The sequence below is a fragment of the Natrix helvetica genome, assembly GCF_964273705.1.
Source record: "Natrix helvetica genome assembly, chromosome: 3".
Taxonomy (NCBI): Eukaryota; Metazoa; Chordata; class Lepidosauria; order Squamata; family Natricidae; genus Natrix; species Natrix helvetica.
The window spans coordinates 76,400,332-76,413,407 of record NC_138549.1 but is presented as its reverse complement, the minus strand read 5'-3'; the positions used below and the strand labels follow the sequence as shown (position 1 = coordinate 76,413,407).

The window sequence follows — 13,076 nt, the reverse complement described above, 5'->3', positions numbered from 1 at the left end:
GATGTGTGCCCTTCAGGCCTATGGATTCTCCATCAACGTGGAGAAAAGTCACCTGTCTCCCGCCACCAGACTGCTTCATCTGGGGGCGGTGATAAGGTAACTTCCATTTTGACCTCATATCCGCATTCCAGTGGCGGAGCCACAAGAGGCAGTGTGTGTGGTAACATTTGAGGCCAGGGTTCTGGACACAAACTTGGCAGCATTGAGCATGGCATCTGCCGAATACTCAAATCACTGCTATTTAGTTTACGTCCTAGCGGCCTGGTGCGGCTTGTGGCAGGCTTTCTCTGACCTCTTGTCCTCAGCCTTAAATCCTTCCAGAAGAAGAAGTGAGAGAGGCCACCGGGACATCTACCGGGGACAGCTTGAGGAGCTTCTCAAAGGCTGGATCGACTGTGTACAGCCTCTTGTTAGCACTGCTTGGGGTCGCAGAGGCGCCTGGCTGCATCCACTGTCTCTGGCCAATGCCCTGAAAAAAGGATGGAGTAGGGACGACTTCCTGGATTGGGATTTGCTCATCAAATAGACTAGGATCCTGGGTCACCTTAGTGGCCAGATCTGGACTTGCGGATATCCCAACATGGATAGAGGCTTTGGCCTTGGATAAATGGATTTTAAAAAGATTGGTTTAAAAAGCCCCTGAAAATAGGGGGTCTCCGTTGTGAGCCCTTCATCTGCTGATCAACGTTCCTTCTAATTTTTTTTCAGTGTGAGCGGAAAAGTATAGTGTTTGAGCAGCACATTTTCATGCCTGAGCATCTGAATTTTTTTCATAGATGTCACCAAGACAACGAAATCAGTGTTATTTGAAACTCAATTCTACCATGTAAATATACATTAAGTAAAGAAGTCTCCCTATACAGGTAGTCCTCAATCTACCCTAATTGAGCCCAAAGTTTCTATTGCTAAGTGAGACATTTGTTAAGTGAGTTTTGCTCCATTTTACAACCTTTCTTGCTACATACAGTTAAGTGAATCACTGAGGTTAAATCAGTAACCTGGTTGTTAAGTCAATCTGACTTTCCTACTGACTTTGCTTGGCAGAAGGTTGCAAAAGGTGACCTCAGGACACTGCAACCATCATAAATATGAGGCAGTTGCCAAAGATCCAAATTTTGATCATGTGGCCATGGGGATGCTGCAATGATCATAAGTGTGAAGAACAGCCATAAGTCACTTTTTTCAGTTCTGGTGTAACTTTAGTCATTAAGTGAACTGTTGTAAGTTGAGGACTACTTGTATTCAAGTTCAATGGATGACTCTCTATGGGAAAAGGATCAAAACTTCCCTCTATCCACATTTTCCATACTATGAATTACTTTATATGCTTTATACTTTCCCCCTTACTATCCAATAGTCTGCAGTGATATTAGCAAGTTATGAATAAATTACCAATTGATGTAGATTAGCAGTTGGGGCACATAAAGAAACAAACAAAGAGGGGAGAGGAGGGAGGGGGAGGAAGGAAGGAAGGGAGAGAGAGAGACAAACCCACACATACGCGCGCGCACACACACACACACACACAGACAGAGAGACAAAACAGGAAAGAGGAGAAAGAGAAAAAGAAAGGGGAGAGGAGGGAGGGAGGATAAGAAAAAGAGGCAGAAAAAAGAAAGAGAGAGAAAGAGGAAAGGAAGAAAGAAGGAAGGAAGGAAGGAAAGAAAAAAAGAAAGAAAAAAGGAAGAAAGAAAAGAGGAGAGGAGAAGGAATAGAGGCCAAAAAAGCAAACAAGGAAAAGTAGGAAAAACTTTCAGTGGAAAACACTATTTTTCCATCAGCGCAAAACTTTCCTAAACAAGGTTAATTTTTCGGATTTTGAGTTTCTGGTCTAGGCGGACCAAGAAGCCTCTGTTTTCTTTTTCTTTTTGAGCAATAAAATCAAATAAAATCTGCGGAGCACCAGCTCGACTCCCCCTTCCTGCGAAAAAAACCTCGAGCCCCAAAGCTCTGAACGCAGAGGCTGGATTCAGACATGTGCACACCTGGCGTGGGTTTCCACTTGCTTGTGTGGCGAGTGCCTCCCACACATCTGCATGTCGGAAATGGAGCCAACAGCGGAGAGCCCAGCCATGGGGACTTAGCCGACAAACCGCGACGGAAGCATGCTGCGCATGTCCCGCGGAGACTTTGCTGTTGCCGCTGCTCCCCCCCTCAGTAACTTTGATCCAGGAGGGAATGGCCTCCCTGTCAATCAGCCACACACCGGCGGAGGGAGTCCAATCACAACCCTAGGCGGCCACATTTCTGTTGGCCAAAGGCCCGCCTTCCTCTGGGTGTGTCCAGGCACCATAATATCCCGGCCCAGCTGACAGAAGCCTCCTAGCCGCCTGCAGCTTAAAGTCCATCATGCTAAAGATCACTGCGCGGCAGTTGGAAACTGCTGCACTGTGTTTTGTTGCCACCTGCACGGCCACGCACTTGCGCAGCTTAGAGGGAACATAGCTGCTGATAGTGTCTGATCATCCAGATCATCCCCACCCGACACTGAGCCCTTACTAGACATGGAGGAATGGGGGGATGCTCGGCACTGCTCCTGTGCCTCCTCCTGAACAGGGGGAGATTGCGGAGCCAACCTGGGCTGGCAGTGTGTGCTCTTTTCCTGCTGGAGCCCCTGGGCTATTCCCTGTGAAATGGCCTTGGCTATAACCGCCTTCGTCTTAGCCTAGAGCTGGGGTCCTTGGTCCTCCACAGGGCGAGATGGTGGTGCATGTGGAATCTCAGGAGAATCTGGGGCCTCTGAGAGGGAGAATTCCATCTGCCCTTCCTGGTCTAGGGGAGGCCAGGCAAACAGATCCCCAACATCCTCCAGAGAAGGCCCAGGTGAATCAGGGCAGTCTGAGGCATCACCCGGGGACAGGTCTAGGTACCCATCCTCACTTTTGGAAATGGGATGCACAGATCTGGGGCGACTTGGGGGGGGGAGCCTGGAGGGGTAGACTGGCGGGAGGTGGTTGCGTTCTTTTGTTGGGCCTTGGCAAATTGCCTCTCCAGTACTTTTTGGCTCCAAAGAGATAGCTTGTCTGACTCCTTGGTCTGGCTCTTGCCTTTGGGTTGGGGCTTGACTGCTTCCAAGGCCTCATTCGCCTTCTTGCCAGCCTGCATGGTGGATGGGCTCGGCTGTTCCTCATCTAGTCTGGAACTCATTGCTGGATCAACAAAAAGGAAAAAAAGTTTCTTTGTCAGACCTGGATGCAGGGCAATGGTGATCAGTGGCCCTCCTGCATCAGTCAAGCCCTTGCCACTCACCGGAGGCTGCAAGTGTGGCTGGAGCTAATGCAAGCAGATGGCAGCTCAACAAAATGGCACAAGCAAAAATACCGCTCCCAGCTCCAGGCAGACCCGGAGGTTGACTAGAATAGCCAGCCCCCCCCATCTGTTCTCCACAAAACAGTCCCGCCAATTTGGATCGGACAGGAGAAGACATGACAGTGATCTGCTAGAGGCAGGCAGGCAGCAAGGCAAACGGGCTGAAGGAAAAAAAGGCACATGATTTTCAGCACACAAAATGGCCACTGCCACAGCAATGAGGCTGATAATAGCGATCGCAGCTAAAAGGAGCCTAGCGGGAGCCCCCGTGGCTTGAAACGATTGCCGTCTATTAAAGCAGGCGATCCACCTACTTTTGCTGATTGATGTGGCGTCCGAGCAGACCCGGAACACCACGGGGATGAAGGGGGAGAAGGAAAAAAGTTTTAAAAGACCTCCCCACCTGCCTTAAGGAAAAAATTCACAGACAAGGATAATAATTTTTTTAAAATATACAATTAACAGTGGAATAGACTAATTAAACAATAAAGGAGAAAAAAGAGTAAAAAAAAAAGAGGAGAGCCCAAGCTTATCTGGTCAAGAACTGCTGGAACTTCTTTGAATACATCCACTGGACAATAGACTGAATTGAAAAACTGGCTAGCGCAAACACCAGAGGGCATGGCCAAATAAATTCAATTCAGTCCTTGGGCAGAAGGCAGAATTTAACCCATGCTTGGACTCTCCCACAGCGCCCAGAGAATGATCGTTCAGGTAAGCCAATGATCAATCCTGATTCTAGGGGGCGTTGCTCATCTCTGTTTCAAAGCCAAAGAACCAGCACTGTCTGATGACGTCTCTGTGGTCCTGTGGCCGGCATGACTTAATGCCGAAGGCGCACTGAACGCTGTTACCTTCCCACCAAAGGCGGTTCCTATTTTTCATTTTTGCATGCTTTCGAACTGCTAGGTTGGCAATAACGGGACAAGTAGCAGGACAAGTAACAGGAGCTCACTCCATTATGCGGCATTAGGGATTTGAAGTGCCGAACTGCCGACCTTTCTGATCAACAAGCTCAGTGTCTTAGCCACTGAGCCACCGTGTCCCTTTTTCCTAAGAAGATATTAATGTGGTCAACACACTCAAAGGCCTTTCTATGATAGCTGAAGTACATATTGACTTATTTTCAATATTTTGGGGCCCTTTCAATTATCAGCTCTGTTATCTTTCTGAAACTTGTTTGAATATCTACTATTTTCCTTCTCTTCTTGAGCAACATTTTGCTATCTAGAATTTGATATCAGACACTGGAAAAAAAAGGAAAAGCTTTACTTTCTAAGATAACTCTAGCCTGTCACAAAAGTGTTAATGTGGAGAAGCATTACTGTTAAGATTGATAAATATTGGATTTTGTAGCAAGAAAAGGGTATTTAAAGAAAATCTTACAATTTTGAGATGGACATTTAAACTGGGTTATATGAAAATCTGTTCTAGGCCAAGGTTTCCCTAAGAAAGCTCAGCATTGCTGTTCAAGAGGAATAGTATAGTAACTGAAGCAATAGTAGTGTTTTATGAGCAAGTGATTCATTTGCTAGTATGTTTCAGTTGCAGTGGAAGTAAGTGAATACTTAATAGTATCAGAAATACTATAAACAATAAAACACTATAGGCTAAAGTGATTAAAATGTTATTACAACTGCACAGTTTTTATGGTGAATATTAGCTTCTCATCAGCTTGCTCTAAGACAGATCCACAATAAATTGCTAATTAAAAACAGAATGAAAGTAACATTCAGCCATTTTAAAACAGAACTGAGATACCTATATTTGCGGCTTAGAACAAATTATGGAGCAGTCTGTCTCAGAGATAAGCAAGAAAGGCGGTTGAATCTTAGGCTGGGCAGTTACAACAGCACCACATGGGTACTTAACAAATATAATAGCACAATATGGAAGCTAACAAATATAACATATAATTGCAAAGGAAGGGAGCATGCTAGCTTAGTGGGTTTGAGCAATAAAGATGTAAGAAATAGAGGGCAGATCTAGAAAACAAAAACAAAACAATTAGACATGCTTAGAAAGGATAATTCTGGGTAACTAGACAGGTGTGTTTATAACAGAAATACGAGCAACCATCAGATTTTATACACTAATAATAATTATAATGGAAAGTTATGTAAATGGTATGATGGGGCATGATCTTTTCCTTTCCGGGATATAGTTACATTTTACACATTTAGAAGGTCAGTTTAAAAAGTACTTACATTAATCCAAATTATCTAATTTAATCACCATTAAATTATTCCACCACCACCCCAACTTAATTCACTATGTTAATATCTACTATAACTCTTTCTTACAGGTGAAGATTGTAACGTAATGTCAAGAGCATAGATATAAGGAAATCCTCAGAAACCAAGTTTCTACTATATTTGATATCAGTGCTATATGAATAGCTAGATAGCATCTGACACGTTCCTATGAATTACTTGCAATCCTTCTACTTAACAGATTCCTCCATCTACAAAAACTGTGCCATCAATTATTACAGCTTTAATGTATTTCATAAATAGCTTATTTACTGCTTCAGTAAAAATATAAATTAGAAATTCTTTTCCCTGTTTGCTTGCTCTCAGGGAACAGGTACAGAGGCACTGTAATTCAGATACCCAGTAATGGTGTTTGGCAAATTCTTTCTTACCACACTTGCCTTGAATCAACAAATCCCAAGATTTGCCTTGCTAATTCTATAATTACCAGCAATGTAATGCAATATAATCGAGTAACAGAGTTGGAAGAGACCTTGAAAGTCTTCTAGTTCAACCCTCTGATCAAGCAGCAAACCTTATAATGTTTCAGACAATTGGTTGCCCAATCTCTTCTTAAAAACCTCCAATGTTGGAATACCTATAACTTCTGGAAGCAAGTTTTTTCACTGATTAATTGACCTCACTGTCAAGAAATTTCTTCTTAGTTCTAGATTGGTTCTCTCCTTGATTGGTTTCCATCCATTGCTTTTTGTCCTACCTTCAGGTGCTTTGGAGGACAGGTTGATCCTCTCTTCTTTGTGGCAGCCCCTTAGATATTGGAACACTGTTATCATGTCACGCCTAGTCCTTCTTTTCTTTGAACTAGACATATTTAATTTCTGCAATCGTTCTTCATATGTTTTAGCCTCGGGTCCCCTAATGAACTTTGTTGCTCTTCTCTGCACTCTTTCTAGGGTCTCAACATCTTTTTATATTGTGGCGACCAAAACTGGATGCAGTATTCCAAGTGTGGCCTTACCAAGGCATTATAAAGTGATATTAACACTTCACGTGATCTTGATTCTATCCCTCTGTTGATGCAGCCTAGGACTGTTGGCTCTTTTGGCAGCTGCAGCACACTGCTGGCTCATATTTAAGTGGTTGCCCATTAGGACTCCAAGATTCCTCTCACAGTTACTATTATTGAGTCAATTGCCATCTATTTTATACCTGTGCATTTGGCTTTTCTTGCCTATGAGGTTCTTGTAGAACCTTACTTTTGTAGGATGTTTTCATTTTTTTCTCTGAAGTATTTCTATTTAAAAGGCAATATAAGGGCTCTCTGGAGAACTCTATAACATTAGGAAAGAGAAGAAGAAGACCACAGCAGCAAGATGGATGAGCTCAATTACAGGAGTAATGGGTGTATAGTTGAAAGATCTGAAGGACTAGGTTGGAGTCAGATCATCCTGGCTAGCTTGGTTGCTACACTCAAGATCAACTTGATGGCACAATTAGTCGAGAGCTAAATTACATTAAATGTTGATGTTCATGTAAAGCAAGCAGCTTACCCTTCTGCCCCACTCCCCCTTTATGGTAGTTAAAGTATGTGGGATTTTGATTGAGACACTTTTGTATGCTTTTCTGAAGCCAGTTAGCTTTGTAAAATTTTCTACTGTCTATTTCCTGCATTATTAATACCAGTGGAGTTTTTAAAAAAGAAATATTTGGAGTGAAAACTGCTAAGGGCAGTAATTTTGTTCATGAACTGGCCTGCATGTTTATAGAAGAGTGTAGGGAAAAACCTGAGGGGCAGCTGCAGACTGCAAACTTCATTGTTCAGGCCACAATAGGATTATCATATTTGGAATCATTGATGAAAATAGTGAGGAACTAAGATGTGTACAACTCCAACAGATGGTAATGTACAGATTCTTTGTGATGTGCCAGTAGGTTGTTCCTTGTTTTTCGCTTTGCCAGTTCACTTAAGGTCCAATACATCAGTCAAATTTTTTAATGTATAATGTCAAGGGCCTGGAGAATCCATGAAAACAATTTTTCTTGCTTCGAATGTGTCAATATTCTATACTGGAAGCATGGTTTGAACAATGAATCATATGATAATTTATTCTTGATACACTCAGTATGCATGCAACGTTTATATTATCTAAGCATGGTTCTGTATTAAAACTATTAATTGGGATTATGATGTAGAAACATTGTGTGTGGGATCTTATTTGGAAAGGATAAATAAATGAAATGCGTAAGAATTTACATAATATTGAGAGAGAAAAATGCAGTCTTTGGGTTATGATGGCAGTTGTAATCGTGTTTACCATTGCTAAGCATGGCTGTCATTGAGTGCAATGTTATGTCACTTCATTGCTTAGCAACAGCAATCCTGCAGTTATGGATATATGGTCAGAACTCCAGGGTGCCCAAGTCATTAAGAGGGAAGAGGCTGAATTCCCCAGTAATGAGAGTGTTTGTATCTGAGTGCTGTGGGTGGGCATTAGGGAGCATGGGGGATTGGTGGAGGCCTCAGGTGGGCTGACAGAGGTTGCGGGTGGGCCGATGAAGGCCACAAGAGGTGGAGGGGGAGGGTGTTGTGGTCATGTGGCCCTATGCTACAGAGTAGGAACTGGCAGAAGGTAGTATGAAAGAAAAGCAACAGGAGTGACTTAGTGGGACAACTTGCAATCTTCCTTGACATCTACACCATTGACTTTGCTTGTGGAAAATTGGCAAGGAAAGATTGGCCCTAAGTCCATTTTTTTAGAGTTGCTGAACAAATGGGTGTAAGCTGAGGACTGCCTGTAATCTATATATATATAAAAGTGAAATACCACTAATGCATAATCACAAAATCTCCAAATCTAGATAAAGCCTACAAACATCAAGTTTGCCATGTATATTATTCTTGGCTTCTAGGTGCTCACTTAAGAAAGGATTTTTCGAAATGACCATAAGAGCTTTAGTATTTCCTATATTATTATTAACGTGCTGTCATGCTAAGGAGTTCTACTCCCTATCCCAACCTGAAAAGAAATCTAATCCAAATGCAAAACAGAAGCAGAGGAGAGGAGTTTCAGTTTTACTTTTACAGCAGCAAGCAACTTTACTACAGAACAGTTGAGCTAAGTCATGCTCAGTCTCTTCCTGTCTCTTTCTTGCTCACACAGGAAATACTGTTTGAGTTTCTAAACACCACCCCTCAACTCTCTCTCACACTAACAGGACGCTAACCAGATGAATACCGATGGATGCTGGTAGGCAGAGGCAGATTTCCCCCCCCCCCCCCGCCCTTATTTTTCTCCTTAGTTTAGACAAATCTGTTCCTTCTACTGTAACACCAGTTAAAGGGAAAAGAGGCAAAAACCTCAGAAAAACATTTACAGATGTGATTAAGAAAACACAAGTAAGTGAAACTGCACACAAGTATCGTCAAACTCATCCCCAAGTCAGTAGACAGGCTGTAAAAAAGTATACATCTAATAACCTCTATGTTAATAAGTCACAAATAAGATCAATGCCTTGGACTAATTTGTCTGGTTTTAAATATGAACCTCAGATTGATTACTCCAGGGACAAGGTTGTTGATCTCGAACACTGGTTACCCTGTGCCTGGTGCTGTGCTCTAAAGTGGTAGGGTGAGAGTCCCGGTATGTGCTACGGTGGCGGTAAAGTCCCCTTTAGCCCTCCCCTGAACCCTTACACAGCCTTCTCACCCACCAGCATCCAATGGCAAAGCACTTTCTTTCTGCTGTCTGGAAGTACAAACGGATGCTTTCAAATGACATATTTTGGAGCCAGAGAGGTGAAGGAGGAAAATTTTATGTCAACATTCAAAGTGCAGGGGCAGGTCTACACAGAATAGGGAGTATCATGATGGGGCCTCAGCAGCATCCTTCATTTCTCCAGATATACTTTGTTGGTGATGATGGCAATGAGAGGGACATCCGTTGTGGAATTTATCCTGGTGTTAATCCACAACTGGTTAGCCAACTGCAGAAGTTGCTGCGTGAACAACAACAAGTATATTCTGGAACTTAAGGCTGCTATTGATTCTGTTCCTAAGGGGCAGAAGAACTTCCAAGTGGTGATTAACGCCGATAAGAAGCCTTCTGGAGAGCACTGAAATCGTTTCAGTTCCCCCACAACTACAGAAGTGGCTGTTCTCATTGTCGGCCAGGATTTTGAAAAGAGAGATATCGTTCTCCACGGCAAAGACAACGGGTTGTTACGAATCAGTGAGATGCACTGTGCCTATGACGCTCTCCAGTACCCTCTGATGTTCTGCCATGGAGAAGATGGCTATTACATCAATGTACCTCACTGTGAACCAAACACCAAAGTTCCTCTCAAGAAAACCGTGTCCGCTGCTGCCTTTTACAGCTACAGGATAATGGAGCGTTATGGCGAAGAATGCTGCCTACTGCTATTCCAGTTCTGTAGTGAAGCACGGGTATCCAACTGAGTAGTCACAATATATGATCAAGTTATCATTTTATTACTACTTTTTCTGGCTACTAGTTGCAAAGACATTTATAAATTAGCAATATCACAATTCTCAATTTGCTGTGCTACAGTGATGTTTAAAAGTTGATGAACTCTATTGAGTTTTCAATATTTCTGCATAAATAGTACGTAAAATGCAATTTGTTCTCCATAGACGTCTCAAAACTAGTACTAGAAAATTAGTTAAATAGAACAAATGATTCATTATACTCGTTCATTGACATATTGAAGAAAATGACTGTACATTTTAGAATAGAGGGGAGAAAATGGAGTTGGGTGATGAAAAAATTCAAACAATATCTATGCTTCCTTTTTAGATGAAAGTATTTGTTCCTCATTCTAGCTACTAAATAGTTACTAAATACTACAAAAGAACAGGAAATTGTATTCTCAAAAAGATTGATGGAACTTCTTGCAAGCTCTATGTAATTTTTTTTATTATTTCATTTTAAATTTCTCTATTTTTTTCCCATGCAAATTCTCAGCCAACATTTCTAACATTGTAAGGACCTCCACAAAACCTTTTATTTCAAGTCTTTCAATATTCAGCAAAAAAGACTATATCAAGCTTTGCTTTTTAATATAGGGAGTCCTTAATTTATGATAGGCCAGCCATTCAAAGCTACATCATATCTCCTCAGAACTACTTTTGACCCAGTTTCAAATTTCTGACAGCCACAGTCTCATGATTGCATTTGCAGAACACCAGTTTGGTTCAGTGGTTAAGGCAGCATGTTAGAAACCAGGAGACTATGAGTTCTAGTTCCTCCTTAGTCATGAAATCCAACTGAGCAACCTTGGCTGGTCACTCTCAAACAAACATTTCTCACAGGATTATTGTTTTGGGGAAATAGGAGGAGGAAGGTATGTTGGATATGTTTGTCACCTTGAGGTATTGGTAAAAATAATAAAGGAGGGATAAATAAATAAATAAAATAAAATAAATAAAATTATATCAATTTTCAATGCCCCGTAGTCACATGACCACAACTTTCAACATGTTTTTTTTTACTTCTGGTTTCTGCCAAAAAAAAAAAAAAAGCCCATTGGCTAAAAATTCCTATCTATGGGCAAGCAATAATAAAGAAATAATTTTGAGTAAATCCTCCTGTCATTCTTGGTTCCTTGTGCCTGACATTAATTGTGCCAGACTAAAGTTCAATTTACTTATTTTATATACCATGTGAAAGGTTAGAAAAGGTTCATTTTGAGCTTTTTCTTGCATATCAAAGATTCCAGGCTGTGACTGCACCAAATTCTACCACACCTGCTTAACAACTGTCACAATTTACAATTGTAATTCCAGGCTCAATTATGATAATAAGCCAGGGAGTACTTGTACTTGTTTAATGTCATTGTAAATTTCAGTAACATAAAATGCTGTTAAAAAAATTACTTCTGAAATTTGTTATAGCTGGGTTTTTAATGTCGGTATAAGAAAGTCAGATAGAAATATTTCTAATAGTTCTAATATAAAGTAAAGGAATCCCTGCAAATTTTACTCTGCTAGTCATTACTGACTATAAGGGGTGGTGCTCATATCCATTTCATGGCCATTGAACCAGCACTGTTTGAAGACATTTTCACGGTGATGTGGCCAGCCGGACGTCATAGATCATTGTTACTTTCCTACCAAAGTGGTACCTATACATCTACTTGCTTGTATGCTTTCAAGCTGCTAGGTTGGCAGAAGCTGGAATGAGGACGGGGGCTCACATTGTCACATGAAGCTTGGATCTTGAACCTGGGCTGGCACCTTTCCAGCCAATAAACCCAGGGTCTTAACCACTGAGGCACCGTGCTGCCCCCCCCAATAGTTCTAATATAGTGGTCCTAAATTTACAATAGTTTAACTGGTATAATTAGTGCTATTTAGCTCTCTGTTAAACTTACTGCATTTTTAGAAATTGCTATGTCATCATTTAAATATTCAACCTAGAAAATGATTAATGAAAATTTATTATAACATAATACCTTAGATTTCTAAATGACTTTTTATCATGATATATTTGTACTACAGTTCTTTATCTTAGACTATTTGAAGCATTCCTACCCCATCCTCCACTTCAAGCAAATCCACCAGAAACAGAATGTTTCAATTTTACACATTTTGTGTCAATTTTCCAGACAGAAAGTAGTCCCTAGACATTAAGACATTTAGCTACGGAAAGGCGGTTTCCTTAGTTTTATTTGAATACTAGAAGTTAAGATTCCTGCTGGTAGTTCAGGACTGTTAGTGGTTGCCTGACTGTTTGACAGAAAACATTTCCTTTCCTTTATTTAACCTTTGACTTGTGAATATAAAAGCGTTATCAGAATTGTAAGTGGAAGTGCAAGAGAGCTGGAAATCGACTTTGTACAACAAAGCTGAAGACTGTCTTCAAATGAAGGCTGAAATGCCTGACTGGTAGCTTAATGGATTAAAAGAATATGTTAAATACGTTTTTAATTAGTAATGAAATATCGGGTGTGATTGTTTATGTGACAGGTATGGACTATATTGGGTAGGATCTAATGATATTAAAAGCAATACAGAGCCACATCTATGATTGATTTTGCAGATGCTATTTCCAACTTTTGGTTTGATGTAGTGGGCAGCAAATTTGTTGAAACATTTGCTAACCTGCTGTAATTTATACCATCCGTTTGAACCAGTTTTGTGAGTTGACTTTTGTGTGATTATTGCTAAATATTTATCTAGATTCAGCAGTCCCTATCTTAAATTTATTAAAATCCTAATTGTGTTCCTCATCATTATGAGTTATCATATATGTGCCTCAACTCAACCCATTCCAGTCCTTGTAACCAGATTTTTAGAAAGGATTTATGTGTATAGTTGAATGGATGGAAGCTCCACAGTAAAAAAAAAAAAAATCATGTAGTTGAGGGAAATGAGGGGAGGAGTATGGCAAAATGTCTGACTGAGGAGGCTTCCAGAACATTGTTGGACATTATTGAGGGTTATACGAGGAATAGGTACCAGAGGAAGTATGCATTTGCCTAGCGTAACTCTCTTTAAAGGGATCCTTGTGTGTGAAAAATTGGTGCATTTTTTTC

General features: G+C 41.0%; 1 protein-coding gene across 4 annotated transcripts in view; it reads left to right on the top strand.

Annotated features, from left to right (window-relative positions):
* Nucleotides 1-13,076, top strand: part of DENND1B (DENN domain containing 1B) — a 212,086-nt gene that overhangs the window by 87,620 nt on the left and 111,390 nt on the right. The gene's annotated exons all lie outside the window — the stretch shown is intronic.